Source organism: Marmota marmota, unplaced genomic scaffold (assembly GCF_001458135.2).
Source record: "Marmota marmota marmota unplaced genomic scaffold, marMar, whole genome shotgun sequence".
NCBI classification, from domain to species: domain Eukaryota; kingdom Metazoa; phylum Chordata; class Mammalia; order Rodentia; family Sciuridae; genus Marmota; species Marmota marmota.
Window position 1 is genome coordinate 13,729,388 of NW_026000019.1, and position 21,007 is coordinate 13,750,394.

The following is a 21,007-nucleotide window of genomic DNA, read 5'->3' on the forward strand; positions in this document are numbered from 1 at the left end:
GAGTTCAATCCCCAGTATGGGGGGAAAAAAGATGTTTGCAGTTATAAATTTCTCCCTGTGCCCTGCTTTTACTAGATTTCATAAGTTTGGGGATTTGTTTATTTTGGGTACCAGGGATTAAACCAGGGCCATGTGCACATTAGACAAGCATCCTGTCCTGAGCCACATCCCTAGCCCTTTTCATTTTGTTTTGAGACAGGTTCTTGGTAAATTACTCAGGCTGGCCTTGAAGTTGTGATCCTCCTGCCTCAGCCTCCCTAGTAACTGAGATCATAGGTGTGTACCACCATGCCTAACATGGGGGTTTGTTTTGTTTTGTTTTCATTTACATTTATCCGAAAATATTTTCCATGTGATTTCTCCCTTGTTTCATTAGTTATTCAGGAGTTTGTTGATTTCTTCATATTTGTGAATTTCTCAAATGCATTTCTGTTATTACCTAATTTCATTTCATTGTGGTCAAAGGACATGCTTTCTACAATATCAGATATACTGAGGCTTATTTTATGGCCTAATATGTGATGTGTAATGGAGAATGTTCCATGTGCACTAAAGAATGTGTATGATGCTGTTTGGTGGGTAGTGTGCTCTGTATGTATGTGTGAGTTGAATTCATTGTTTATGATACCATTCAGTCTTCTGTACCCATTTGATCTTCTGTTCTCTTTAGTTATTCTGATTTCTATTGTTTGATTTTCTGTTTCTCCATTCAGTTCTGCCACTTTTTGCTTCATTTATTTTGGAGCTATTCATGCAATTTTCACATGTGAATATGCATGAAAAAGTTTTACCATTAATTATGAATTTGCAGAAGGATTTTTGTATATATTCTTTACCACAGAAGGGAACTTTTTTACCCCATAGGTTATTTAATGGTTTTGCATTCCTCCCAGTTTAGTTTCTGTGACATTCTGCAATATAACTTTGTTCTCCCATGAAGAAGTGGGTCTCTTTATTCATACTTGAATCTGGCTTCCCTGGGCACTTACAGAATATCTACCATATTGGAAGTTCCAAAGCCTTCCAAAGTCTGTCCTTGACTTACTTCTTGGAGTCCTGAGCATACCCTGGTGTGAGGAAACCCAGGGTGAAAGACCGTGCAGAGAAAGAGCATCATCTTGGCTGTATGCTGTTCATTAAAAGTGAGCTCCTACATGAGCCCACACCCAAGTACCAGTCCTGCTCCACTTCTGTTCACTCTGTTCTAGAGTGTAGTTCCTCTGCTGTTCTCAAAGCAGGGGTGATTTAGCAGCATCCAACCCTTAGGTGAGCCATGGACTTCAATTTTGATCTCTAGCCAGGATTAGCAAATATCCCTGGTGACTGCAATGCTAAACTCATCTTTTCTGATCTGTCTTCTCTTGGGGCTTAAACTAGTAATTCCATGTTAACTTATTAACTCTTTGATGCTTTTAATATTTTAAGTTATATTTGATTGTACTTTTTTGGTTATCTTGAGCTATCTATCAGGAGAATAGATCTGAACTACTTAATCTGCTATAACCAAAAGCAAAAAATCCCCAGGTGCAAATGGGCATCAGGTGTTATTGTTTTAATCTGCAAGGATTTGTTTTGGATGATAGCTTTTTTTTGGGGGGGGGGGGCTAAACATCTATTTACTACATTACAAAATGTAATTATCTGTATATCTTGCTTTTTAAAATTTATTCTAGCAAAATAAAGTCGTTAATTTTTTTTTTTATTGGCTTTCATTACAAAATCAAAGGACTCTTCAGGAAGGAGCTACCTCACTCGATAGGAGTGGGATAAAACTCAAACCTCAACCTCATCTCTTTGGCCAGTAGAAATGCTGTCCCTTATTTGAGGAGGCTCTTCTTTTCTTCCAAGACAGTCTTATGTTGTCAATGTAACAATATATAAAATCTTTTTACTTGATGGGTACTTCTGGTGGAAGCTTCCTGAGTTACTGTAATGGACTGAATTTATGTGTCGTCCCCCCCCACCCCCAGTTTAAATGTTGGAATCCTAACCCATAGATGAGGATATTAGAGGTGGGACCTTTGGAGGTGACTAGGTCATGAGGTGGAGCCCTCCTCCTGAGGATTAGAGACCCCAGGAGGCTTGTTCATCCCTTCCAGTTCTCCAGACTGTGAGAAACAAGAAAGCATTGTGAACCAGCCAGTGGCTTTCACCACTAAATCTGAGGCTTCTTCATTTAGGACTTTGCAGACTGGAGAACTGTGAGAAGCAAGCTTCTTTTCTTTCTTTATCATCCAGTTTATGGTATTGTTATAGCAGCCCGAACAGACTCAGGCAGATATCAAAGAGAAATATTAGTTTCTCGCACTGTCCAACTCTACTCTCTGGTGTTTAAGCCACATATGAAATGAGCTGGGATTCAAGTTTTTCTTTCGGGACATGTCAAATGCTGTTTAATCAGTGGTTAGTACCACAGTTTTCTCTAGAGGGGAGCCAGATTATAAAGCATAGCACAGTACTTTTTCTCCCACAGAGGCCTGCAATCTCTTATTCACAATTTGAATTTCAAAAATCCTAGAAGGCTAATATTTTTAAAAGATCTCATTTGAGTACAAAACCTGAGCTGAACTGAGCTAATCTGATTGGGTGGCAAAATTTAAGTTTTTGTTAAGAAAGTGAGGCTTTGTAAGACATCGTCTTACTTGATGTCAACATTTATTTTGCTGCAAAACAATGATATGTTTTATTCTGCTCCAACCTCTCCTGGGGTGTGTAATGCTAATCAACAGTAAATGCCTTGTATTACCTTTCTAAAACTCGGTGGGGAGGGGGGGAGTTGGTTTTCAAAAACTGTTGTCCATGAGGCAAGAGGAAGCCTTTGTTGCTCTTGGGATATGAGGAACAAAGAGGGTGAGAGGAGGCCAGTAGACATGGGTATGAGGGAAAAGATTGATTGATAATTGATAACCTCTGGTATGAGGTTATCAGTTATCTAGGGAGCAGGGTTGTGCTACCTCTGTGAAGGTCTGAAATTCATCTTGTATTTAAATTTACTTAGTTTCACTTTTTCTTCTATAATTTCCTCCCTGTCCTAGTCTCTCTAATATAAGTGAACCATCTTTCCTCTCTTGAGACAAAATCATGTATTTCATAGTCATTGCTTGGAAATCACAAATTACTTAAATGCATTTGAAATAATCATAGTATAGAAATAGTATAGTCAATAGTGAAATGAACTGTTTGAAATTTACAATCTGACAAAACTGGGTTGGAGTCCTTTTTCAGCCAGAGTGACCCTGGGAAAGTTACTTCTCTTTCTTAGTTTTAGTGCCTCAGCTATAAAATGAGAACTAAATACTCCCTGCTTTTTAAGGTGGTGGCTATGAGGAGTGCTTAGCCCAGTACCTTGAATGTAGTTCACATGCAATAAATGGTAGCTCTAAAAATTCTAAGCGTCGCCAGGTCCCTGATTCCTCTGTGTTTCATGTCATTCCTGGTCTTGCATCCCTTTTCACTTTCACACTGTAGGTGGGCTTTCTGAGAAGGTCTCTGTCCACATTCTTTTCTCTGGCTCTGGTCACCTGCCCTTGTCATCAGGACTAGCTGATATACAAGAGTAAACAATCACTTATGACCAGCTGCCCTTGAATATTACTCACTAAAGACCAGTACTGCCAGATCTCATCACTTGGGCCACCGAAGCAGGAGGATCCCTGGAGTTCAGGAATTTGGGGTCCACCTTGGCAATGTAGCAAGGCCACGTCTCAAAACAACAAGAACTACAAAATCAACAAAACCCAATATGTTGAAAAGTAAAACCATCATGAACTACTTTCTGATGATTGAGTTAATGTAACGGACACAGCAAATTGATGGTAAATATGTGTGGCTATGTGGGGACATCATGTCAGTGCCCTGACTGGACAAAACACCACCCAGGACCAGAAAGCTTCAGGGAATCTATTTCCATATAAAGCAAAAGTTGACATTTAATTTCCATTTTGGCACGAGCCACCAGAAGATATTTAAGGATGAATGAGTTCTGGAACAGAAAAGTCACAGAAGAGCTATAGAGTAATTCAGTAAATGAAGAACAAGCAATTTCTTATGCAGATTTGTAAGCCCCTTAAGTGGTTCCTATAACTGCTGTGAAACTAAATCAAAGGAGAATGATTTAAAGAAATAGCATTAGTTGACTTTGGTCTGCTCTTTAGCCACCTCAAATAGGCAATTCGTTGACATATTTATTTTTCTCAACACAACATCATATTCAGGAACTAATTTACATCGTTGGGATCTTTGGTCTATGAGAGCTGAGATTATTAGCCCATTTTATACAGGAGGATAAAGTGTAAGGTGGTTAATTTGAGATTATGCAAAAAGTTCTAAGAAGACCTCTTTGTTGTGGGCACTGTGATCTCTCTTTGATATCAGGGGTGCAATATTTGCCCTTTACACCCTTTACCAATGCAACATAATAGCATGTCTATAAACAGGTGAATGGGCAAAAGGGAGAGAATTTTTTTTTTTTTAACCAATGATCCAACTGCATGATGATGGATGGGCATACTGAAGGGAGCATCCTAAAACCTGTTTGAGCAGTGCCTAGTTTGATGGAATGGCCCGAGTCCAAGCATTATTTATTCAGCCTGATGTGGGCGCCTTGAGTCAATAGTTTCTTCCTGTCCCCTACTGCAAGTTTTAGTTTAAAATCCACCACATAAATTGTTGTCTTATATTTCATGCCTTTAGAGCCGACTGCCCTGTTCCTCCTGCAAATTTCTTTCCAGTTGCTTTCAGTGCTGAAATCACCATCTAGAGAAGAACCATAAATCCTTGTACTTGGTTCAGTTTTGCAGCTGAGGGCATCAGAAATGATTTGCTCCCTGTCGTCTGGGACAGTGACTGCTTCTTCAGTCCTTAGTTGGATGCTTCACATCCAAGCTCACATTTGTGGCTTTTCAAGGCCTGTTACCTCATAAATCCATGTCCCTTCTCTCTTCCCAGGTCATTCTGTCCAAACTTGTCTTAAGCCTCCACACAGAATACATTTGTCCCACTGATTCTAGAAAAATCTTTGCTTCAGCCTGACAAAGGAAGCACAGGTAACTATTTCGAAAAATTAGTGTCAAGTTGGTGATCATTAAAACTCATTATAGGCACCCAAACATGACTTGCTGTTTTGTGAATTCATTTAAATTCCAAGTTAAATAAAAGTTGTTAAGTAAATAAATTAAATTCCATACTAGATATATAGCTTGGCAAAGAAACTTGCATCATGTAAATTTTGAGCTTTTCTAAATAAAAAGCCTTTACTTCAACAATTAGCTGTGGAAACACAATAGTAAGGATCAACAATGTGGTCTTGACTTTTGGTTGTTTTTCAACCAGCACCGAGCTTGATAGTCCATCTATTTATTGTTATTCATGTAATTTTTAAGAGTTGCTAAATGCAAATCTTTTCTTTTTTAACACAAGAAAAGAGTTTTAAGAAAAAAGCTCTTTTACACAAAAGAGTGCTCTTTTACACACAACAAAATTTTTAAGAAAAGAGCAGGCGCGCGCGCGCGCACACACACACACACACACACACACATTTTCTGGCTTTAGATCCGGAACAATAACCTGCGCAGCTGAGCACTTGATACTTCTGCTGAGGAGAGGGAGGTGTGAACTTCTGTAGAGAATCCAACATTCCTTCAGATCCTATAGAGCTGGTTTCTACTTTGTATCAAATGCGGGAAAGGGGAGTCACTCAGGTAGAAACTCACTGCCAAGAGTCCAGTTGTTGCCTGTGCCAGGGGTGCGGGCTGTCCAGCAGTTGCCTCAGCCACCCTGGGATCCCGGGCTTGATCTGAGTGACTTTGCTTACGTGGGTGGGGGTGGGGTTCGCCTCCTCCCGCAGCGTTCTGCGTTCCCACAAAGAGGACATCCATTGCTGAGTCTTGCTCCTCTGCTGTTTTGAAATCACTGTGTGGACACCAGCACGTGGCGCGCTCCGAGGGCTGCCGCTAATGGCAGTGCCTGCAGGTGGGAGGGTAAATGCCCAGGTAACCCGGGAAAGGTGATGGGGTCGCCAGGGGAGTGAGTCAGGACCAGGCTCTTTGCCTACCCACTCCCTCCTCCTTCCCGATCACCAATCTCAAACACCGCCCTGGTTTCAGGGCGGGAGGATGGGAGGCCAGGCCCCCAAGGTAGGAGGCTGATGCTCAAACTTCTTAATGGAGCTTGACAGCGGCAGGATTAAAAGCACTAGAGCAGCTCCCGACGCAGCGCGGGAGGGCGCAGGCACCCTGGCCATGCCATTCTCCTGCGATGGGCGCTTTCTTTTAGAGAGCTGAACCATAAAGACGAACCTTTTCATAGAAACAGAGGTTGAGAAAAACGGCGATGAAAGGGCTTTGGAGATTAGGAAACGAGGACAGAAGTAAACTGTGCTGCGATATTTCTAGGGCCCAGGAGCGGGGCTTGTCTGCACAGCAAATCCCTTTTGGGAAGCAGAGATTATCAGTGCGCAAAGGCCCGCAGGACGCGTACAGTATCGCTACTGTGCTGGCTGGATTCCTCTGTGAAACCAGGCCACTTTGAAACAGCTGCTGACTTAGTCTCCAGGACAAATAGCAAGTGCTACAGGCAAGGAGGAGCCTTCTCCGACTGACTCAGCTTGGTGACTGACTCTGCTTTGACGTTCTCATCATGGTACTTCCTGGGCCTAGTTTGGCACTGGATTACAGTTGCTTTACTGAACAGTTGCACTTGGGTATTATTTCTTGCCTCCCGGGTGAAACTCTAAGATCTTTGAGTGTAAGCAATCCTTAAGAACGATTTTAAAGTATTCACAGTCTATACTATACACCCAACTGAAGGGAATTCAGAAAAGTTTAAGGAGCTCACAAGGAGAGTTGGCCAAATAAGACACAAACACCAGAACTACACGGCAATGCAAAGTGATAATTGATTGAAGTCACAAACACATAGGGACATATGACAGACAGGCACCAAATTGCTTTGGAAAGGGAGACTGTGCTGGAGAGACGACAAGGGAGGGCTTTGAGATACAACCCCAAGAAAAGCTTCAGGGTGCTGCCTTTCAGCTGGGAGGAAGGGAATTCAGACCCTGTTGCTTTAAGATAAGAAGGAATGTTCTCTTTCCAGAAGGGCAGCTAACCAACTGGGTACAAACTGAAAAGTGGCCCATGTGCCAGGGCTTGAAATGACAGTGACTTAAGGACAAAACTGTCCAGCCCTCTGTGAAGGCTAGGGTGGCTTACCTTTGTTGTGGTTTATCCACAGAGCATCACTGTTTAATCCCTGTAGCCAATCTGTGGCCGTTTAAGTGCTTGTAGATAGTGACAGCTGAGGAAACACGTCTATTTGGCAGACATTTAGCAAACAAAACACCAAACACCAAACAAATCACAGACCCACAAACACCACCTCCCAAACTGTCACAGGAAATGCCAGCAAACCTACTGTGATGGAGCTAAGGTGGGACCAAGATGGAGGGGGTGGGGGACAGCATCAGTGCCTGGTATCTGGTACTGGTACAAACGAGCTGCCATCCGACATCATCCTGCCAGCACCAAATGCACTCCGACAGGCCGCTTAAAACACAAAGCCCTCCCATTTACAATTCCTGGGAAAGAAACTTTCATCTGTGCTCACCAGAGATATAATCATTCCTAACTGTGGGTAACTCTCAGGCACCCTGTACGTTCCCAGGACTTGAATATATATTCATCCTAGTTTGAATATATTTTTAGGTAAAAATGAATTTAAAATAGAGGTGGAAAGGTCGAGGGATAGGAAATAAGTACAAACAGCTGAATGCTCTCAATCTGCTACAGGCACCGGTCCCTGCACTTGATACATGCCGTTCCCCTGTGCCATCGGTTCCAATGGCTGGCCACTGAAAACACAGTGACCGCCATAGTTTTGTGCCTACTCGCAGCAAAATCTCTGCAGTGAGAGGCCTAAGTTCTCCCACCCTATAATCAAGTTCCTATCCCTACACGCCTCCCTTAAGGTCACCATCCACCTTCACGTTGGCAAATCTTGCACACACATCACTACATATTCCTCCATGCTTAGTATTTTGGTGGCATTGGACAGTTGGTCATGTCCTCCTTGAATGCTTCTCTTCTGTATGCCTTCAGAATATCACACAGCTGCTCAGTGCAAGACTGCATCCATGGCTTCATGGGCCTTTAGCTGTTATCGAGAAAACCTGATATCGTCTAGTTCTGCCCACCACCACACACTTCTGTGTCCTGCCACCTCTGGTGATCACTTCATGGTAGCCACCCAAGCCTTCTGTCTTCCTCAGACAAGCCAATCTCAGGGCCTTTGCACCTGCTGTTTGCCCTGTCTGGAAAGCTCTTTTTCCACTTCACCATAGGGTGGGTTTCTTCTTAGTCTTCAGACCTCTGTTCAAGTTAATGTCAATTCCTGGAGTGGTCTTTTCTGATCATACTATCTAAATTGTCCCCTTACCACTGGTATGATTTGAATGTGTCCCCCCAAAAGTTCATATGTTGGAATCCTAATTCCCAATGCAGTGGTATTGAAGGTGGTGACCAGGTCATGGGAGTGATGTCTTAGTACATTGTCCTAATGAATGGATCAATATCTCTATCATAGGGCTGGGTTTGTTTCTTTGACAATGGTTATTATGGCGTGAACTTTATTTTTACCTCTCCTGCATGTGTTCACTTGCCCACCTACCACATTATGATGTAGCACAAGGCCCTTGCCAGATGTTGTAAGGGTCCTGCGAAACGTCGGAGAAAGAGACCACCAAGTGACCACTCATGCAATTGGCAGAAGGGGGATTTATTGAACCAGCATGCTGGGGCTCCGTGCCCACTCAAGAAGGGAAAGCAGCCCAGAGCCCCAAGCAGGGGCTGAGCACTGCTTAAGTACACTTTTTGGGGAGGGCGGAGGGCTTTGTATACATCAGAACAAATCATCATGAGGCGCGGGAAAATTGAACAACAACTCCTAAACATGATTAGTTCATTCATTGGCGGGAACAGGTCAGGCTGGAGTGATAGGTCATTCCTAAGGAGGGGGTTACATTTAAACTGATTGGTCCAGGCCCTGCAATGCCTATGTGCGAACACACAGAGCCCTTATTAAACAACCAAATAGTCAGGGGAAATATTTACTGGGCGGTTCTAAGCATTGTCTTAACAGCTACAGAAATTTCGGGTTTTGCAGGTAGCATAGAAACCTAACAATACCTCCTTTACATTTTAACTCAGACCTTGCAGCTTAGAAACTTTTACAACACCCGGTCTTTTACCCTTTAACTTTTACGCTTTAACTTCAATTTCTTTTACCCTTACATTGTGACAGCCTGGTCTAGGACTTCTGGCCTCCAGAATCATGAGCCAAATAAACTTCTTTCCTAATAAATTATCCAGTCTGAGGTATTCTGTGACAGCAACAGAAAGTGGACTAACACATCACTCCCTACAGTGATAGTCTCAACATGCCTGTTTCCTTCTGAAGACTCCATACCTTTAAAATTTGTGACCCATATGTTCATTTGTGTGTCTCCTCTACTAGAACAGAATGTAAGCTGCATGGCCATAGGGACTTGCCTAGGTTTATTGCATATCCCCAGTACCTAATTCTCAGCACATAAAAACTCAATAATTACGAGTAAAATGAACATGGATTGCTTAAACCCTGTTTATGTTGAGAAGGCTGAGGTTCAGAGATCACCCAGTCCTCAGTTTTTGAGCTAGGAATCAATTCCAGGTATTCCAAGCCCGTACTCTTAAAACCACATTTAGTGTTTCATAGCAATCCTGTGACCAAACTTCAGTTACTTCCTCAAAGAGTTACATTTATTTATCAGATTTAACAGAAGTGATTTTTTTTTTAAGTAAAGAAAATAAATTTATTGAACTCACAGTTTTGGAAGCGGAAAGTCCAAGATCAGGCAGTCCCACTGGCTTGGGCTCTGCTGAGGGGCCAATGGTGACCACATCATGGAAGGAGCCTGAGGGGGGAAGAGGTCCTGTGGCAAGGCTGGGTGCCTGAGGGTGATTCAAGGGTTGGGCTTGCCCTTACCACAACTCGCTCCAGAGACCAGCTTCCCTGCTGGGAGCCATTAGCCAAGTAGGTATGACAATTTCCTTGCCAGCGTACCCCATGTTGCTTAGTGGAAGGACTCATGGAAATAGGACATTTTGCAGTGACATTGCATGTAGGTGACCTTGCTCAAGGACCAGGGCGGATCCGGGTTTAGGGTGTTCCTGGTTTAGGATAATCGGGTTTAGGGCGTTCCAGGTTTAAGATTATTCCTGCTGGGAATAGGGCGTATCCTGCTGCCTGAGTTCCCCTTGAGTTCTCACGGGATTCAGACAGTATTTTTTGGGAGACAGAAGCCCAGTGGAGGTGGATTTGGGCAGAGAACGTGGATTTCCCCAGAACATGATTGTAGATGGCTGGTGTGAGTTCGGGAATAAAGAGTTGCTGTTTGAATCTACAAGCTGTGTGGTGGCTCGTGATTGTGTGCCCAGCCAGACAGCGGCACTTCTCTTCTAAGGCCAGTCACCTAAGGACATGGCCCTAGGCCCCACCTCTTAAAGGTCTCACCATCTCCCACATTGTCACATGGGAACTGAGCCACTAACACAGGAACTTTGGGGGCACAAATCACATTTAACAAATGATTTTTAAGGTTCACCTGGTTCAATTATCCTCCTTCATTCAATCCACAAACAGGGCCCTTGTACGCTCTGTGAAACTGAAAATCGTGTCTATATCCTAGATCCTGGGTGTTCCTGGCACATGATGAACCTTTAACAACTATTTGTTGAAGAGAACATTCATTGACTCTACCAGGGTGCCGCAAGGCAAGTGCAGCCATTTGAGAACATTCCCCTGGCATCAAGGAGCTCGTGTGTACTGTTTGAAAGTAGAAACTCAGAACCATCAGCACCAGAACCGCCTGGGGGACCTCTAAAATTCAGATTCCTGGATTCAACCTAAGGCCTAGTAAGTGGGGTCTCCAGATGAGTCTTGCCTCCTGAACTCTGAGCTTCTCCCCTCCAGGGAGGCAGTCTTTAAACAGACTTGTAGGATGTAGCAGGGTGAGTTTTTGAAAAGGCTGGCGTGGAATACGGGACCCAAGGTAACGTGCTCTCCAGATGGGGGAGGGTGGGCACATTCCTGGAGATGGCGCCTGAGCTGAATCAGCCAGAAGAAGGCAGGATAGGGGCCCTCCAGGCAGCTGCACGTACAAAGGTGGGGGGGCAGGCTGCAAGAGTGAGGGGAGGAGTGGCCTTGGAGGAGGTCTGAGCTTCTCCGCGTACTGGGCCGAGAGCTGGGGTGGACTCCTGGAGGCAGTGGAGAGCCTCTGAGGCATCTTTAGCAGGGGCCTCGCGTGATTAGATTTAGTTCTGGAAGTTGGTGATGGTATAGATAACAAACCCAAAGGGTTAGTCCTGGGGAAAGGAAATCCAATTAAGAGGCCGTTGTAATTACGTGGACAAGAAACACAATCTTACCCGAGACTTTCTTGCTGGGGAGGGAGGAGATACACGAGATGTTTACAGGCAGTAGCCAGGGCTTGGTCAGGAAGCCAGTGTCTCATTGTGGTTCAGAGCATTGGTTTTAGAATTAATAGGCCTCTATTGAATCCCTGATTTAAAACTTTATATACTTGGTCCAGTCTTGGCCTCTCTAGGCTTCGGTTTCTTTCTTTCTTTTTTTAATTACCTTTATTTTATTTTTTTATTTTTATGTGGTGCTGTGAGGTGCCTCACACTTGCCAGGCGAGTGCTCTATCGCCGAGTCCCAGCCTCAGCCCAAGGCTTCAGTTTCTTTAGCTGCAGAATAGGGAGAGTGCTGTGCTTTGTCCCTCAAGGTCCTTGTGCTGAAGGCATGGTCCCCATGTGATGGTACTGAAAGACCATGGAACCTTAAGAGGAGGGGGTGCTAGTGGATCATTGGGTACCACATTTGAAAGAGATTAGTGCCCAACTTGAAAGATTGGTTGGGTTATCTTGAGAGCAGGCTGTTATAAAGAGGGTTTGGCTTTCTCAGCCTGATTTCTTACTTTCCTGCCCCCTCTCACTTCTTCCATATCTACCCTGAGGCTCTTCACAGAAGCTGATGCCAGTGTCATGCTTTTGGGCCTCTGAAACTGGGAACCAAAACAAACCTCTTTCCTTTATAAAGTACCCAGTCTCAGGGATTTTGTTATACCAACACAGAGTACAAGAGATCCCCACTTCCCCTGACTGTCTGGTGGGGCACTGTGGGAATGGAGGAGAGGCAAGGGACTAGAGGATAGTGGGAACATCCTAAGTAGAGGGTGTAAGAATGGGACAGAGATGAATATGATTGTCAGGCTGTGCTGAGGATACAGCTGAGCATGGGGACTGTCAGTTTTTAGGAGCACCAGTTTTATGGCATGCAACATTTTCCCCCATAGTAAATGATTTCTCACCAAAGTAAACGGAGAAGGCATTTATGTTAATCCAGGGTTGAGTTTTGACCGACAGGTGCATAAAAAGACTAAACAAACAAACAAACAAAACCAAAGAACCCATCCCAAGGAACTCGGGGCTGACCAGCGTGATTAGAATGACTGGAGAGGAGAGATGGGAAAGGCAGGAAAGGCTGATGAGCAAGGCCAGGAAGGCCAAGGCCCAGGGTGCGCATGGGCCAAGGTGTGTGCTGGCGGTAAGGGCACCACAGAGCCCGATGATGGGAGGCTGTGGTTAGAAAGCAGGATGTTTGGACTTCCCAGCTCGGAAGGGAACAGCCCACAGGTAATGAAGACCCGGCAGCCAGGGGTATCAGTTCACGGAGTGAAGATGAGGATCACCAAAGTCCCTGAAGACGCTGCAAGCCTCAGTCATAGGAGGGCCTGCCCACAAGACAAGAGTGTAAACTGGGTTGAAGAGGAAGACGGCGACAGGGGCCACCTCTTTGTTAAGTGGTTATTCTGTAAAGCTCCCATTCCTAGTGTTCTGTTTAGTCCATGAATTCTTCTGTTTTCATTCAACAATTACTTGAATGCGTGCTCTTTCTCTTTAACGCTATCTCTCATGGCATGTTAGGGAGTTTAGTTTAACAATTGAGATGGTTTTAACAAATAACTGGCATTAGGAATCTGGGTAGTCGTAATATTGAGTTGGATCCTTAACTTATTTCTTAGTAAAAACAAATCCCAGATACATCAAAGGCTTCAACTTGAAAACCAGCATTCTTATCTATTCTTATCATTTTAGAGTGCAGACCTTTTAAGCAGGACACAAACCTAGACACCATACAAAAAGGCAATAGACTACATGGACTCACATAATAGATAAAAGAATGTATAAATGACATAGTAAATATGAAACTATATAAATTATATAAATTCATGAAATTTGATGCATTAAAAGTAAACTAAATATATGCCACAAATTGGGAAAATATTTGCAACATATATAATAGGTAAAACTCTAAATCCTTAATACATAAAGAACTCCTGTTTTGAAAAAAGGTCAGTAACTCAATAGAAAAATAAGTAAGACAAGTACAGAAAGTTCACAGAAAAGGAAACAAACGGGTTTTAGACATGAAATGTTGCTCAACCTTATGTATAGTAAGATCAGTGCAAATTAGACCTCTGAGATATACTTTCTCACCTATGAGACTGACAAATATTAATGTGTGTTTAATATTATACCACTGAATCGATGAGGCAGAAGTAAGAACTCTAATGTACATTTGGGTTAATAAGTTGGGATAAATCAGTCACAATTTGATAATAGCTTTCAAGATTCCCAATGTTCATCCTGTTTGAGCCAGCCATTTCTAGTCATTCATTCTGCAGGTACACTAGCACATTTGTACATCCATGAAACCATTATTCACAACTTGGAAACAACCAATGTCTGTTAATAGAGGATTAGAAGTAAATGTGGTGGAGTGACTGAAGGCGACGGTGCAGCTGTCAGAAGAACAAGGAAGTCCAGAAGAGCAAACTCACATCACTGGGAAGTTCAACACGAGATGCAGAGCAGCATGGGAGCATGCTGCCACGAGTCAGTCTCTCTCTCTCTCTCTCACACACACACACACACACACACACACACACGTGTTTGTGGGCATCCTGTGCAGGGAGCCATCTGTTAACATGAAGGAGCAGCAGCCCAGCTTTTGCCCCAGGCCCAGCCTCCTCGTGCCCTCTACCTGGGCCTCCTCCTCTTGAGCCCTATTCCCACCCTCTCTTACCTCCTCAAAGACTTTATTTCTAAAACAATCCCCTTTCTTTCCTAAATTAAGTTCCCTTTTACTTCTACATTATTTCCTAAGCATACAAACATGGCTTCATAGAATATATTTTAGGAAAAACCTTCCTTGTTTTACATTTCCCCTCACTTTATTCTTTTTCCACCTTTTTTGGGGGGGAGGAGCGGGTACTGGGGATTGACCTCAGGGGCACTTGATCACTGAGCCACATCCCCATTTGTATTTTGTATTTTTGTATTTTCACTGAGTTTCTTAGCGCCTTGCTTTTGCTGAGGCTGCCTTTGAATTCTTGATCCTCCTGCCTCAGCCTCCCCAGCTTCTGGGATTATAGGTGTGTGCCACCGCACCTGGATTTCCACCTATTTTTTGATCAATATTACTCCAAAGGATTAGTTATGGTCCTCATATTCCCTCTTTGATCCATTTTGATTGGGTTTTTGGTTAGAGCAGCCTGCTAAAACAATTATCAAGATGACAAATCACACCCCACTCGGTGGCACACACCAATAATCCCAGCGATTTAAGAAGGTGAGGCAGGAGAATTGCAAATTTGAGACTAGCCTCAGCAATTTGGTGAGATCCCGTCTCAGAATAATATTAAAATTTTTACTATTATAAATGTTATTAATGATAATTTAATAAATATTAACAAGTAATTTAATTTTATTAAAAATAAAGGTTAAGAAGGGCTTAGTGGTGAAGCACCTCTAGGTTCAATCCCCAATACCAAAATGAATAGATGATTACCAATCACCATCACTTAGCAGAAGCCAGCTGTCAACTCTTTCCCTCTCTCACTTGTGCAGCCTGACATGGCTGGTAACTCCTCACTCTTGAAATACTCTGTTTTCTAGGATTTATGAAACGATGATCACCTGGTTTTCCTCCTACCTCAGTGGCTGCTCCTTCTTGGGCTGTTTTGTCTTCCTCATAGGGTTCACCAGGGCTATCTGGAGTCTCTCCACATGATAATGTAAGCTCACCGAGGACAGGGACTCTGTTTTGCTCATTGCTGGAACACTCCCCGGCATCACTGCTCCTGGGATAAGGGGCAGAAGAATGTGCTGGTTATCAAAACAATACTTACACCAAGTTCCCCAACACTGGGACCTACAGTAGGCAAAGACAGAGAACCTCGAGGGGTCAGTCACCCTCTCCTTTCCCTCTGGCAGGCCATTCCACACCGACCTACCTACGGAGACAGGTGGTTAGTGAATTTCACAGGTCACCTTCATGGTTAATCTTGGTTTTCTGCCCATCTTCCCAAACCCAGGTGTATTAGCAATTGTTTTATTAGAAATGGTCAGTAGCCACTCATGAATCTGAAGGGGTTTTTCTTGGGAACACTGGCCTTTTTTAAAAAAAAATCAACCCTATAGTCCTGGGAGGGTATGCAGCACGCTTCCTTGAGGTTGACTGTCCTTGGAAATTGGAGCCAACTCAGGTCTTACCTAACCTGGCCCTGGTTCCTGGCCACAGATGGAAACTCATCTCCTGGAATGAAGCAGCTGAGAACTTTGCAGGGAAGGAAGGTGATTCATGAGCTCAGTGTGGCTTGTGAGCCCAAGATAGTGCAGGATGGTGGCTGCCCATCTTTCTGCTACCATGTCAGATACGGCCTCTTGTGGTCTGAACCAAATTGTGGGAGTCATTACTGAGGCAGGATCATAAATCATGGAAACAGACTGAGGCTCTCCTCAGGGTTCTTGTCACAAGTCATTCTTCTTTTTCTGGGACCCACTGTTCTCAGGACAACCCCAGAGAGTTCGTGTTCTAACGCTGGCCAAGACTGAGGCTGTGAGAACACACTTACATAATGCCATTCGGTGATGAAGGAGATTTCTAATTTTCATTCAAAATCTTATTTTCTTTTGGACTAATCAACACTAAGCCTTATCTAAATTATATTTATTTATTTATACACAATTCAAAGCTACTACTAGAGAAAGTTATTTATTCCTAAAGGTTTGGGGGTTTGCACATAAATTGATGTAGTGAAGGGAAAATAAATAACATCTTTGAAATTCCTCTACATGACCGACATGGTGGAGATGTCGGCATGAGTTCTGGAAAAGAAGCATCAGTGATAAAACTCTTCATAAGTATTCTTCATGAACCATGAGAAGTGGGTGGCCATTGTTCTTAGAGTATAGAAGATAAAACTTGGTACAAATGATTAAAGATGAGTGGCATCTGGGTTTCCTGATCCTGATGTCTGACATTGTCCTCTAACAACTGGGAAGTCCTGAACATCAAAACCAGGGACCTAAAGAAATCTAGGTTCAGTCTTAGCCATGTTTTAGGATAGAGTGAGGAGAGGGCATGGAGACACTCACGGAGTTACAAGAATTTGAAGATCCTTGTCCTTCCGTAGATCCACTAAGTCAGAAAACTGGACAGTGGGCCTAATGGTCTGTATATCTCTGCCCAAAGCCTCTTCTGGAGTCTGCAAAGTCAATATCTTACTGCACTTCCCTGTTTGACCAGATGTGGGCTTTTGCTTTCATCAAAAGTTTGTTTTTTATTAACTTTTTTAAAAAACTGAGTCCTAGCCTGGCATGGTGGAGCACACCTGAAATCCCAGCAGCTTGGGAGGCTGAGGCAGAAGGATCACAAGTTCAAAGCCAGCCTCACCAAGTTAGCAAGGCGCTAAGCAACAGTGAGACCCTGTTTCTAAGTAAAATACAAAAAAGGGTTGGACTATCCCACTCCTTGGTCTATACCCAAAGGACTTAAAAACAGCACACTACAGGGACACAGCCACATCAGTGTTTATAGCAGCACAGTTCATGATAGCTAAACTGTGGAACCAACCTAGATGCCCTTCACTAGATGAATGGATCAAGAAAATGTGGTTTATATACACAATGGAACATTATTCAGCATTAAAGGAGAATAAAATCATGGCATTTGCAGGTAAATGGATGGAGTTAGAAAATATAATATAATATTAAGCCAATCCCCCCAAAACAAGTGCTGAATGTTTTCTCTGATATAAGGGTGCTGATTCAAAATGGGGATGTGGGGTGTGGAGCATGGGAGGAATGGGGGAACTTTAGATAGGGCAAAGGGGAGGGAGGGGTATGGAGGAGGCAAGGGGTAGGAAAGACGGTGGAGTGAGACGGACATCATTACCCTAAGTACACGTATGAACACACGTGTACAACCAGACATGAAAAATTGTGCTCTATATATGTAATATGAATTGAAATGCATTCTGCTGTCATATATAACAAATTAGAATAAATTTAAAAAGAATGACAACCTAAAAACCGGGGGGGGGTCTGGGGATGTGGTTCAGTGTTTAAATACTCTGGTACCAAACAAACAACAAACAAACAAAAAGCCCCCCAAAAAATCCTGAGTCCTAATTCATGTGCTCTAAAATTCACTATGTTAAACTGTACAATTCAGTGGCTTTGAATTTATTCATAACATGTAACATCTTCATCACCCCAAAGAGAGACTCCACAACAATTTGCAATCTCTCCCAGTCTTCTCTCCCTACAGCTGTTGGCATTCATTAATCTATTTTCTATTTCTATGGATTTGCCTATTCTGGATATTCCTATAAATCCAATGTGTGGTCTGGCTTCTTTCCCTTTAGTCGTCATGAGTCAGTATTTCATCCATTTTTATGGCTAAATAGTATTCCATTGTATGGATAAAGCACATTTTGTCTCTACCATACATCAAGAGCCGTGGGTCACTTGGGCTGTTTCTATTTTTTGGTTACTATGAATAATGCTTTCATGAATATTCATATACAAGTTTTTGTAAGGACATAACCTTTCATTTCCCTTGAGTATGTATACTCAGAGAAGAATTACTGTGTCCTGTGGTAATTCTGTATTTATTCAGACTAGTTTTCAAAGTGGAACATCATTTCACATTCTCATCATGGGTCTCTGAGGGTTCTGATTTTCTGCATCCTCATCAATACTTGTTTTTATCTGTCTTCTTTATTATAGCCATGCTAGTGGGTGTGAAATGAAGTCTTACGTTATGGTTTTCCTTTGAATTTCCCTGATGGCTAATGATATTAGCAGCTTCTCATGCATTTAATTGGCCATTTTGTTTGTCTTCTTTGGAGAAACATCTATACAGATCCCTTGCCCATTTTAAAATTGGCTATTTGTGTTTTTGTTATCTAGTAATATGTTTTAGATGTAAGTTCTTCATCATATATCTAATTTGCAAAATTTTTCTCTTATTCTGTGGATTGTCTTTTTCACTTTTTTTGTTGTTATCCTTTGAAGCATAAAAGTAATTACGCTAGATGAAGTTTCATTTATATATTTTTTTCTTTTGAAAAGTCCTGTTTTGGCTTTTGTTGCCTGTGTTTTTGGTATCATATCCAGGAATAATTACTAGAGCCAAGATCACCAAGATTTATGTCTGTGTTGTTTTCTAAGAGTTTTTATAGTTTTGGCTTTTGAATCAGGTCTTTGACCCATTTTGAATTTTACATATGGTGTGAGGTTGGGTCTAATGTCATTCTTTTGCGCCTGTCTATCCACTTGTCCCAGAACCATTTGTTGAAAAGATATTTCCTTGTGAATCATGTTGATATCTTGTCAAAAATTGATTGACCCTAAATGGACGGGTTTATTCCTGTGCCATCATGTCTATATGATTGTTTTACATTGTCCTTACACAAGTACCACAAAGTTTTGATTACTATACTTTGTAGGGAGTTTTGAAATCTGAAAATGTGAACGGTCTGATTTGTTCTCACGTTGGAGCAATGTTTTGTAGTTTTAAGTACATACATCTCAGACCTCTTACATTTGTTCCTCTGTGTTTTACTATTTTTGATGCTGTAAACAAATGAAATTGAGTTCCTAAATTCATTTTCAGATTATCCCTTGCTAGTGAGAAGTACAATTGATTTTTGCTTTTCCTTAACTTTGAACTTGGACTGAAACATGACCCCTTCCTGGGTCTCACGTCTACTGGCATTTACACTGGACCTTCACCCTCAGCTCTTCTGCTTCTCAGGCCTTTGGTCTCAGACTAGAACTATACTAGTGGCTCTCCTGGGACTTCAGTGTGCCAGCCCACCCTGCAGACCTGGGGACTTGTCAGTCAGTCTCCACTATGGTGAACAGTCCCCTTCTAAAACTCATGGTGAAATTTGCTTGCCGCTGGGATAGTAATGGAAGGTGAAACCACTTACCCTCTTGCTGTGTTATGAAGCAGCAGGAAGGCCCTTGCCAGATGTGATCTTGATCTTGGACTTCCCGGTCTCCAGGAAAGTGAGCCAAATAAACTTTATTGTTTATAACTTACCCAGCCTGGGCATTCTATTATAGCAACAGAAAATGGATTAAGACAGAAAAGTGGTACTGAGAAGTGGAGCTGTGGCTATAACAAATACCTGAAGATGTAGCAGTGGCTTTGGGGCTGACTAAGAGGTAGAAGCTGGAAGATTTGTGGACCAGGCTTGAAAAGGTCTAGATTGCCATAAATGGAGCATTAAGAGGGATTACCGTGAGGGCCTAGGAGGAGGGAGAGCTGTAGGGAAAGCCTGAATCTTCTTAGTGATTACTGAAGTGGCCATGACCAGAACGCTGGTTAGAAATACAGACAATGAAGGCTATGCTGTTGCAGTCTCAGACAGAAATGAGGAACAAAGTACTAGAATCTGGGGCAGGGGTCATCCTGGTCATGTAGTTGCAAGGAGCTTGGCAGAATTGTGTCTGTGATTAGGATTTGGGGGAAGGCAGGAGTTAAGAGTGACAAACCAGGATATCTGACAGAAGAAATTCCTGAGCAGTTAAACATTGAAGGAGCTTCCCTGATACTTTAACAGCATTGAGTAAATTTAGAGAAGACAGAAATTATTTAAAGAAGGGAACTCGTAATTAAAAGGCAGCAGAATGAAAAAAAAAATTAGGAAAAGCCTATTTGGGAGAATAAACCAAGGATGAGATTACCCTGGACAAAAGGGAGCTGATCATCAAGACAATGAGAGAAAGACCTTGAAGATATTTCAAAATCTTCCATCGGCCCCTCCCTCCCAGAGCACCACCCGAGGCACGGTTTCCAGAGACGCTCTGTGGACTTCAGCATTTGCCCCTTGGTGCTGCCCTGGGACTGTGCTCCTGACCTCCAGTGTGGCACCCCCTCTGCAGCCCTGGCTGTGGCTCACGAGGTCCAGGCAGACTCAGCCTGTCTCGCAGGAAGGTGTGAGCCATGGCCTTTGGCAGCGTCCAGGGGGTGCCAACTCTTCAGAGTGTGGATTGCCAGAGCTGTGCGGCCTGGCCACCTCCACCCAGGTTTCAAATGAAGTGTTGGATGCTGAGGGCCATTGCTAAGTAAGAATGACTCATGGCATGACCCAGTTCATTTGCAGTGATATTGCATGTAAGGTGACCTTGCTTAAGGACCAGGGCGGATCCGGGTTTAGGGCGGATAGGGTTTAGGGTGTTCTGGTTTAGGACAATCCGGGTTTAGGGCAGTTCCAGGTTTAAGGTGTACCCTGCTGGGAATAGGGCGTATCCTGCTGCCTCAGGCGCGCCTGCTCGTTGAGTCCCCGTTGAGTTCTCGTGGGATTCAGAGAGTATTTGGGATTTTGCCCAGAACCTGAATTCCCCCAGGACTTGTATAGAGTGCTGGTGTGAGTTCGCGAATAAAGAACTGCTGTTTGAATCTACAAGGCTGCGAGTGGCTCGTGATTTTGTGCCCAGCCAGACTGCGGCAGTTGGACAGCCTGGGTGTCCTAGGAGGAACAGAACCATCTCAGAGTCCCTGCCAGGACTACCGAGACCTAGGCTGGGAGCAGCAGCCTGAGTCAGGAGGA

The 21,007-nt window shown here is 43.2% G+C and overlaps 1 protein-coding gene across 5 annotated transcripts in view; it reads right to left on the minus strand.

The window, feature by feature from the left end:
• Window positions 1-20,158, minus strand: part of Fam163a (family with sequence similarity 163 member A) — an 86,725-nt gene extending 66,567 nt beyond the window's left edge. For 4 of the 5 annotated variants that reach the window (XR_007349988.1, XR_007349986.1, XR_007349987.1 and 1 more), the window contains exons 1-2: window positions 19,382-20,157; window positions 15,094-15,241 (exon numbers count right to left, since the gene is read on the minus strand). The gene's annotated coding sequence lies outside the window, so the exon portion shown is untranslated. Of the gene's footprint in view, window positions 1-15,093; window positions 15,242-19,381 lie in introns of all 5 variants that reach the window. The other variant, XM_048809934.1, reaches the window with a different exon arrangement.
• Between the last annotated feature and the right edge of the window lie 849 nt (window positions 20,159-21,007).